Source organism: Hermetia illucens, chromosome 4 (assembly GCF_905115235.1).
Source record: "Hermetia illucens chromosome 4, iHerIll2.2.curated.20191125, whole genome shotgun sequence".
Lineage (NCBI taxonomy): Eukaryota > Metazoa > Arthropoda > Insecta > Diptera > Stratiomyidae > Hermetia > Hermetia illucens.
The window spans coordinates 70835886-70846707 of record NC_051852.1 but is presented as its reverse complement, the minus strand read 5'-3'; positions in this window follow the sequence as shown (position 1 = coordinate 70846707).

Sequence of the window (10822 nt, the reverse complement as noted above, 5' to 3'; positions counted from 1 at the left end):
ATCCCTGGTAAAGTTTTGTACGTTAACACCTGCAGTGTGAGAGTGGCGTCTGCGGACATTAGAAAATAGTCAAGTATTGACTGACTTGCAGGCCTTGTGGGTGTGTCTGGCAAGATCATCTCAAGCTGGTTTAATGGACTTTGATTATGGATCCATTTTTCGAGGCATTCGAGGCAACCCCATTTCGGTTTTTTGCCAAATCGCCCCAGGAAGTGTGCCGTGAGTTAAAGTCCCCACCAAAAATTAGGTATTTAGATTTAGACTGGAGATCGCTCAAGATTTGTAAGTCTTGGCCCAGTTGTTCAGAGGGAGAGTTACATTTTATGTAGACTGCAGCTATTAAGATGCGTCTATTGTCGTTAGTTTTAACTAAGGCCGCTGCCGCGGAACAGGTCTGCAGGTTTTTGATGGAGACTTCCTCAAATGCATAGTCTTTTCTGACTAAAAGGGCGGAACCGCTGTTGGTGTCGTCCCGGATAATGTTATATCCGGTAAAATTAACGTTGTGCCTGCTTTTTAAATGTGTCTCTGAAACACAGAAGAAGTCTGCTTTCAGGGAATCGACCAACTCTTGTGCGGTGGCACGTTGGGCGTGTGAGACCAAGGACGCGGAGTTAAATGTGACGACTTTTAACTCCATAAACTCATCAAAAGTTGGATAGCGGCTAATTGTCACTGTTCATTTGTTTGGGCCGACGCGATAGTTTCGACCAAGTTTTGGAAGGCCAATTTATTGCCTTGAGGGACTTGAGGGGCTGTAGTTCTAGGAATAGTGTTCCTAGTTGTTTGGGTAAGAGGAGTTTGGGGGGCTGCAGCTCTAGGGAGAGTATTCCTAGCTGCTTGAGCGCAAGAAACGCCCGGTTTGGCCAAGCTTTGTGACATCTGAGTCACCGCCTGTTTGGCATTTATGGTCTCGGCATTTTTTTTCGCCCTGCCAGCTTCCCTTCTGGCAACCATGTCCTTGTATGCCGGGCATCCGCGATAGTTGGCGGGGTGTCCGGCCTGGCCGCAATTGCAGCAAGTTGGTTTGTCTGCGGTGGGATTTGAGCATTCCCCTCGCACATGGGTTTTCGTGCACCTCACGCACCGGTGTACGATGGAGCAATTGATGGCGATATGCCCGAAGTTTTGGCAGTTGTAACTGCACTTCTTGAAACGGCTTGACTTTCTCAAGCGAAATTTTCTGGTGAAGGATATATTTCACCTTAAATGCTTCGTTTAGATCTTGTTCTGGCTCGAAAGTAGCCATGAACAGCCCCGATTGCGACTTCAATGGAAGTGCCGGGTTCAGGCTGTGGGCCAGTTTGTCGGCTCGTGTGACTAGATTTGAGACACTTTCCAATTTTAGGTGCGGATACTCTTCGTTGAGTTCGCGCATTATGTCAGCCGGCTCAGTCTCTCTATGAAGACCACGGATGACCAAGGACTGAGTCCTTAAAGCCGGAGGGGTACTGGTCGTGGCATGCAGTCCCTTTTCCTTAATAAGGTTGAAGATCGCTGCATGATCCTCAAGACTTTGAGCAAAAATGAGGGTCCTATCGGCCCTCGTATTTTTTAGGATTGCTTTTAACCCTTTCTCTTTTAATATCCTCAAGAATTGAGGAACATTAATTTTATACCCAGTGATGGGCGGTATTTTTGCCTTTTTTGGGCGGGTAACCTGGGGGGAGGGTGCCTGAGGGTTTGCCGGAGGGGCATTAACTCTACTTACACTCACCTTTTCTCTGTTTCTCTTTTTCCTCCGCTGGACGAAGTTGAACTCGTCGCCTTCCTCTTCTTGGATGACGACGCACATCTCTCCATCTTGATGATGTTGTTGATCCTTCTGTTGTTGCTCCTTCAGTTGTTGCTCGTGTTGTTGTTGTTCATGTTGATGTTGTTCACGATGATGTTGTCGTTGCTGCTGCTCCGACGTTGCGATTGGCATCCTCCCTTCGAGGGATGCCAAGCGATCCTCTAGCCGCTTTATAATTTTTAGCTGACAGTCCAGCTGCTGGACCATCGCAGCCTTTTCTTGCTTTAGCCCCTCGATTTTTTCGAGGAGGGTCGCGTTTATTGCTTGCAGCTCTGGGGAGCTGCCTTCGTCTTCCGATGACATCTCCTCGGGGTGTATCATCTTACACCTCTTGGCAGACATCCTGTCCCCAAGCCCGTATTTGCTGTTGTGCGCAGCAGCTCTGGAATGTAACAGTATTTTTTTAATTTAATGTTCTTATAATAGTTACCCTTTCTCGGACGTGAATGACACCACTGTCCAGAACGTATACTTCCTTCTGGATTCTTGTTCAGCTCTGCTTTTAATGACCGTTCGCTTCGAGAGCTCGGAGCGAACTGAGTGTGTCAAAATCATGCAACATTCTAGCCACTTCAGAAATATTATGCATTGATGCTGAGAACAGTGGTTGATGTAAAATACATAAAATACATAACACAAATATAATATTTATGGTAATATATTTCAGAGGCTACAGAGCTGCCGATCAAGCCGAAAGCACTTTTGAAGAAGACATATATATGTAGTACAAGCGTACGTAATTTGTTGTCTGGACTTAGTAACCTTTGAACTGATTTAATTGTTTGGTGATTCTAATCATGGGAGGGGAACCATACTACGGAAGTATATTCAAGGACATTGCATAAGATGAACACAAAACCTTTATACCCGAAGCGCAAGCTTCCGATATTCCGACTTGTTTTATTATTAGATCGTTAACTTAGCTACCACACATTCCTTTAGACTTTGTGAGTGTGGAACCGAGCGCTTATCGGGTACAGTTTCAGGCTCGAGCGTCCAACATGTACTAGCTTGATATCCTTACGTAATCTTGTGGGCAATGTAAATTGGCATCAGTCCTTTCTACGAATGTATTTGGATTGTTGTGACTGTATTTTGTTAGTAATTAAGGTTGATAAATTTCTTGATATCCTAAGGGCAACTTTTCAAACAATTTGTTTGTCATATTTACTGGGATTCTACCTCGAAAAGTAATAAACCGATCATTATGAAATTTGAGGGTATGATTCTTTATAAAAATGCCAAAATTGTCTTTATAAAATTGCCAAGAATATACAAACATTATTTCCTTAAGAGTTTTTTTGTGTTATTTGTAAAAAACAAATTGAAAATTGAAATTTTTTTTTTCGTCTACTGCAAAATTTTCGATTTGGCTTATTTGAGATTCATATTCTTGGAAAATAATTTCATAACGTAAAATTTCAGAATATTAGGCGAAGACGGCTTTACGGTTTCTTACCAGGGTAGAGGCAAAGCGTCAGACGCCCTGGGAGCAGCATGACCGAAGCGGCTCGCAGATGTTAAATGCTCTTTTATATATGATAATTCATACAACAGGACATGACTGCGAATTATATTAAGCGGAAATCCGCCCATAGGTTGAGCCAAAGCTTTGTCAGAGCTGAACATATTTTTTTAAGAATTGCGGGGTCCTAATTCCGCATCCACTTGATGTCGGACCGGACCACATGGTGGGGGGGAGCTATGAAATCCCACGCATACAGCGAGTGGCATAGATTTAGGTGGAGTTTAGAGGGGGGCTCCCCATACATGCAAAGGGGGGATTCAAAAATTTTTTTGACCTGATATAGTTGTGTAGGGTATCAAATGAAAGGTCTCGATTTGTACTTTCCGAAACTGACCTTAGTTTTGGCATAAATTGCAAAGTGCGTGAGTAAGGAGTCAAAATGTGCGCACTTGAAATGAGGCAGGACTCATTTTCAGAAACTACCCAACCTAAAAATCCGAAAAAAATCAGAGTGGTGCGCTTAGATGAAATCTAGGCCTCAAAATATGTCCCATTCCGATATCTGCTCAAATAAACTTACTAATAGTATATTACCACTTTTTAGAAATTTACTGAAAGGGGGGTTTTCAAACTTAGCAATTTCGCGCGAATTTACCGATTCCAAAGCCATGCAAATCAGATCCTGACGTCATAATTACCCGGAATAATTGACATTCGCGTGGAATATTAAAGTCGCATTTATGAAGAATCTATTTATCTGCAGTCCTTTTTAAGGTTTTGTGTAAAACACTTATGTGAAATCTAATTTTCGAGAGATGTCCCATTCCGGTATCTGATCAACTAAATTTACTAATAGTACATTATCAACTTTTAGAAATTGACCAAAAAACTCCCCTTAAGTTCATCCTAGGTGTACCAAATTTTGCACCGACATAGAGGACAGTCTCGTGTATACACATGCCATGAAAATCCAACTATTAGTGTCGAAGTTATAGAAGTTAAAATTCATCAATTTCGTGCTAATTAACAGCCATACAAATAAGATGTTGACGTCATAATTAACGAGAATAATTGAAATTCGAGTGAAATATTGAAATTCCATTCAAGAAGAATCTAATTCTCCCTAGCCCTTTTTATGGTTTTGTTTGTAAAACAAACCCTTATTAAAATCGGTTCAATGTCTGTCTGTCTGTCCGTCTGTCTTTTTTTTTTTTGAGGAGGTGGAAATCTTCAAAAGACGCTGGTCTGGATACGCCAGCGTATGGGATTCTTACCCACTGAAACCACCCCCGACTCCCCCAAGCCCCGTGGAACCACCGTACGGTATTACATCACGGGGTGGAGTCAGCTGTTTTTAGCTTGTTCCCCTTTCGTCTTTACGCGGCGTACGTAACCGCGCTTTTCTGGTCTCCTCTGCCTTTCGCAGTTCGCTATGGATAAATACGAACATGGAGTTGATCGCATCCCAGTCTTCCTGACATGCTAGCATTCTTTGCACCAGATTCTCTGGTACGAGCACCTCTCCTAGAGTCTCCTCTAGGTTCTTCCTTTGCTCCAAAAACCTTGGGCAGTGGAAGAATACATGCTCTGGGTCCTCTGGGACTCCATCGCAGTTTGGACAATCGGGTGAGGTATCTAGTTTAAACCTGAACAGGTACTGGCGATATCCTACATGCCCCGTGAGAAACTGAGTAAGGTTTTAGTTAATCTCACCGTGCCGTCTCTTCAACCACTCCTTGATGGCAGGGATGAGCCTGTGTGTCCACCGACCCTTTCCCGAGCGTTCCCAACGCTCTTGCCATCTGTTTAGAGATCTCTCCCTTTCGGCGTTCTTCGTCTGCGATGAAGGAGAGATAGACTTCGCACTATATATATTCGTCATCCCATCTGCCAGAATGAGACGACGAATGCTGCATCATCTGAGACAGTCCTGAATGCCGAGCATACCCTTAGGGCTGTTCTTCTGTAGACTGAACTCAGTTTGTTAGCGTTAGATGTAACCTGGAATGCATTTCCCCAAACTGGAGCTGCATAAAGCAGGATCGAACTCACTACCCTAGCTATAAGCAACCTGGAAGCATGCTGTGGCCCTCCCACGTTCGGCATCATTCTGGCCAGGGGCACACTTGCAGTGGATGCTTTGTCTGTCCATCTGTCTGTCTGTCTTTTTTTTTTTTTTGAGGAGGTGGAAATCTTCAGAAGACACTGGTGTGGACACACCAGCGTGTGGGATTTTCACCCACTAAAACCACCCCCGACTCCCTCCCTGCCCCGCGGAACCACCATAAGGTATTACATCACGGGGCGGAGTCAGCTCACTCTATCTCACTCTATCCCAGAGTGTCTGTCACAGGCACTTTTTTCAGAAACTGCTATACCGATTGACACGAAATTTGGTGACAAGGTGGGACCTTTGTACCCCCAGACATGCAGTGAGTGATATCCTCTTAAGTTGAGATTTAGGGGGGGTCCCCATACATGTAAAAGGGTGGTGCAAACATTTTTTTCACCAAATATAGGCACCCCACATGCCGTGATTTTTTTCAGAATTTTTCATTGGACAGGCTCTAAGAACCAGACCTGTTTCACTTTTTGGGGCACCCATTGTGTGCCCTGCCTCCCCTATGTTTCACCCAATATCAGAAAAAGGTTCAGTTTCGAAAAGTACTAATTACTTGCATGGCTTTAGAAGAAGTAAATTCGCGCCAAATTGCTGAGTTTGAACTGCTATAACTTTTGTGAATGGCCAGCTTTCCATTAAATTTGGCACGTGTATACGAAATATTGTCCTCTATAATTTCTAAAAGTTGGTAATATACCATTAGTAAGTTTATTTGCGCAGTTAACAAAATGGGACACATTTTGAGGCCTAGATTTCATCTAAGCGCACTTTTCTATTTTTTTTGGAATTTTGGGTTGGGTAGTTTTTGAAAATGAGCCCTCTCTCACTTTAAGTGTGTAGATTTGGACTCCTTACTGGCGCACTTTGCAATTCAAAATAATATCACATTCGGAAAGTACTAATTAAGACCTTTCATTTGGTACCCCACATGACTATATTCGATGAAAAAAAAAATTTACGTCCCCCCTTTAATTGATTGGGAGCCCCCTTTGAACTGCACGCGAATTTATGTTATCTTCACCAAATTTCGTTCGGATCGGTTTAGCCGTTTTCGAGAAAAGTGTGTGTGACAGACAATGAATCGATTTTAATAAGGTTTTAAAAACATTTCAAGTATCGAGAACAATCTTATTTATTTCGATGTTAATTACAACTGAACCTCTACCCTGCATGGACGCAACTTCAGCAATTTAGAGTTAACCTGGCTACCGAATTTAATATGCATAATATTGGTGAGTGCACGAGAAAACCTTTAGGATAATTTGCAGGAATGTGTGGAGGTCAAGTAGCTATTGTTTATATCGGAAAGTGTAGGATCTAAAGGATGCCCCACAGGTTAAAAAGGCAAAGTTACAGGATTAGGGTAAGTATAGGAGATATTGACGTGTGGTGTAGGCGCGACATTTTTGTGTCGAGCTATGAGGGTGGAGATGGTTACAGCAATTGCCCTCAGGATAATGATTGTTATATCACGGATGGGCGTGATATTGTCGAGGGAGTTTTTTTACGTTACTTAAGTGGAGCTCATGTAAGTATTTTAAATCTAATTCTATAGTGTTCTTTCCTGTTACATTGCCTTGAAGGATGGCAAGTAGTGGATGGATTGTTTCAATTTCTCCACTGGTATGTGTCATTTTGAAAGTTAATCAGGCAGTTTCCAATAAAAATCCCAGTCATGTTTCCATGATCAAGTTTCCCGTTAAAACTTGCAAGGTATAATGCATTTTCGCCATCAAGTTCCACTATTGGTCACAAAATTGATAATCGCTAATTCCATCCCGCAAGTTTTCATAATTGGTCCTTTCGACGAATGACTATACTTTGGATATTGAGACATTGGTTGGCTACGCCATAACGTTCTGTCTGTGTTAGGAATAGACTCGGTTGGTTGAAATGAATCATTTTGCCATGGTTTAGGGTGGGTCGGATAAGTATGTGGTTAAAATTTGAATCCTCGGTTTTTGGTAGGCAGATTACATTCAAGAGGGTAGTACCGTTTGTCAGCATCATTGGCTCTACGTATTCGATAGCCTGTATCTCGTTTTCATATGGGAGTGTTGCGACCTGGTAAATAATTTGGCTGATCGTAGTTTTGCCTAAAATGCTCGTATTTACTATTCCTTTTTGGTCAGTTGAAAAGCTAGAATAATTTCCTGAATTTCCTCTTTAATGATTCCTATTTGATTAAATAGCATTTGCTCGTATTTGACGTTATTACGCATTCCAAGATCTAGAGTAGTTTTATTATAGTTGTCAATGAGCTCGGTGGATACTTTGGTCAGGTACTGGTTAATTTTAAACTCTTCGTTGTTTTTGCTGATGATGTGGTTTTGGCTCTTCATGATGTTGTTCGATCCACTTCCAAGCAGATCCTATCAAGTTAATTGATCGTTTATGTTACCGGACTTGTAACTCGGAGCTGATCCAGTAGTTCTTCGATTTGTGCAAGCTGATGTTGTAGTTGTGGTTTTGGGATGCTGGATCTATTCACATACTGCTTGATTTTGGACCCCATGACCGTGACAATATCATCGAAGTCTTGTATGTTGATTGTACTAATGATTTTTAAGTTCCCGTCCAATATTTTTCTGATTCCATGATGCATGGTCACGAAAGAACTCGTGTGTTGACACACGTCCACGTGGATTATTTCTGAAGGGTAGTTAGGAAACGGTGTTTCCTGTAACTCGGGCTTATGCGGGTGTTGACCGTATTTGCTAGTGTTGCAAATATCGCAAGTCGCTATATTTTTTTTTTACCAGTTTGGTCAGTGGGAAGTAGCACTTTTCTAAAATTTGATTTTTATTCTCCCGGTGTGCTCTCTTATGTTCCTCTTGAATTATTCTGAATTTTGAATATCCTCAACAATTCTCTGCGTAATTCGGATTTTAAATTTAGAAAAAATTTCTTTATAGGCTTGCTGCAATAGGGTTAGTCAGTTAGGGCGGAAGTCAGTTAGGTTGGGGTTCGGGGTTCGGGTTAGTATATTAATATTTATGTCGGGAAATTTTACGTAATTTCTATAATATTCTTTATGAGTTCTTCGTACACTGCCAATTCTTTGCTTTCCAAGATTACCAGCTAATTTTTAGAAATATAATATTTAATGGTGCTTCAGAGTGTGGTATCGGATATGAAGAGTCTGAGAGACAATCTGGATTGCGTATCTGCAACTAAATGTGTTTGGCTTGGTTCGTAGATTAGTTCGTAGTTGTATTCTTCGATTCTGGCTTTCCATCTTATACAAGTAGGTTTTAAGTTTGTCCCTCTTTTTTTGCACATGTGGCATAATGTTCCTCTGTTTGGTTAAGGGATCTCGAAATATAGGTGTTTGGTCGATCTTTTGCGAATTTCAGCTTGAAACAAAACCGCTCCGATCGCGTGGTTAGATGCGTCCGTTGTCAAATTGAAGGGTTTTCGAAGTCTAGTTAGTTATTATATCAAGGTATTAAACGTCTTGAGTTCAATCCCTCCTAGTTCTACCAATCTCTTTTTGGACTGGCTTGCCTTAATTTATGCGATTCACACCTTGTGATTACCGTAAGAGGTTTTACGACCTTCGCAATATCTTTCACAAATTTACGATAGTACGATGCTAACCCAAGGAGTGATCTGAGATCTTTCAAATTTTCTGGTGACCTTATTTTGTTTACGGCCGCGATTTTTTTGTAGATCTGTCGTTATTCCACTTTTGCTAGCTATGTATCCAAGGAATTCTACTTCTGTTCTAAAAAATTTGGATTTTCTCAAATTTACTTTGAGGTTTGCATTCTGCAGGCGCTTGAAGATGGTGTGAAGATTTCACAAGTGATCGTTTTCCGAACCGTCGAGAATAATAGTATCGTCTATGTAGATTTGCCAGATTTCACCAATGTATGACTTAAGAACATCATCAATCATTCACTGAAATATGGCTGGTGCCTTGTTCAGACCACATGGGAATCTCGTGAACTCATATTTACCGTTGGCACTACAGAATGCAGTTTTTGGAATGCCACTTTCCTTCATTTTTTTTTTGGTGAAAACTTCGAGTCGTGAAGAGTTTCGATTTTCCAAAGCTCGCTAATGTATTTGTTATATTAGAAATTGGGTACACGTCTGCGATTGTGACAGCGTTTAGCCGCCTGTAGTCGACAACCAGCTGGTATTGCTCCTCACTTGTGCAGTTGGGTTTCTTAGCCACAATCCAGATAGGCGAATTCTAACTTTTGGATGCGTGTATTATGTCAGCATTGAGCGTTTTTCCTGTTTGCCTTTCCACCTCTGCATGCATATTAATTGGTTAAGGATATGTTTTTGTGCAAATGGTGTCTACCGTTGAGGTTCTGATCTCTGCTCTGTTTGTTTCTATAGCTTCATTGCCATTGAGAGGACCGCAAATTACAGAATATTTAAAATAATAAAAGCTTGTTTTACCTATTCGCTAGTGTTGATTTATATTTTGCAAATACCGATATTTCGGGAACCACTTATTCCCTTCATCAGTGCTAACAAGGACTTGTTCTTCTTGTCTATACCGCTGATTCAACGGCCCCTATGCGACGAGTTACGGTCCACCGAGACTTTGATCCTGTCTCGCTCCATCCCGCTTTCAACGGGACAATATCCTCAGCCTACTCAGCAGGTTACGAATCGGAACACAGCCGCTCCACTTTTTGACATTGTTCTCGTCGCCAGCGAAGCGCCGCTTCCCGCGTTGCCATATATCCTGGTACTTTGTCCACCCATACCAGCATCTCCGGGCTAAAGGTGGCGTCTCCACCCAAACAGCTCTTTATCTCCAGGCTAGCGAGCGAGTACATAAGGAGCAAAGTTGGTTAACTTTCTCCTCTGTCCTGCGTCAAATTGACAAAAGGCAACAACACCGACCGGGTGATTGCGTCTTTCAAGGTGACTTATCCTCACGAATTTGACGTCCTCGGCAACCCTTCTTTCTGGCCTGAAGGTGTATTGATAAAGCCATAAAAGCGCCCCAATTCGCGGGTAAATTTCAGGACTACCGAGGAATATAACTGGATCCATGTTTATTGTCCGTATATTTTATCACAATATTTGGGGTTTTAAGAACCAAGGTGGGGCCTTCAATTTATCCGCGCAGGCTCAGCAATGCCATGCCATCTGTTTCTCCGAAAGCTGGCTGGACGATGCCATATTAAACTCCGAAACTCCGAACTCCCCGAAAGGTAGTCCACTTTCCGTTGTGAGAGGGTCCGGGATGCATCTCGTAAGTCCACCGGTGGTGGGGTCCTAATTGCAATAGAAGGTATACTCCCTGCCGAACTCGTCTTCCGCTCCTCTGGCTTCCCTTTTGACTGTGTTGCTCTTCGTGCCTCCCCACCCAACTTCCTCCTGTTCATTGTATCTTGTTTATACGTCCCATGTGCTTGCCCTTCTCACCTGTAGGAACAATTGTTTGGCAGTTTGTCTGAACACCTTA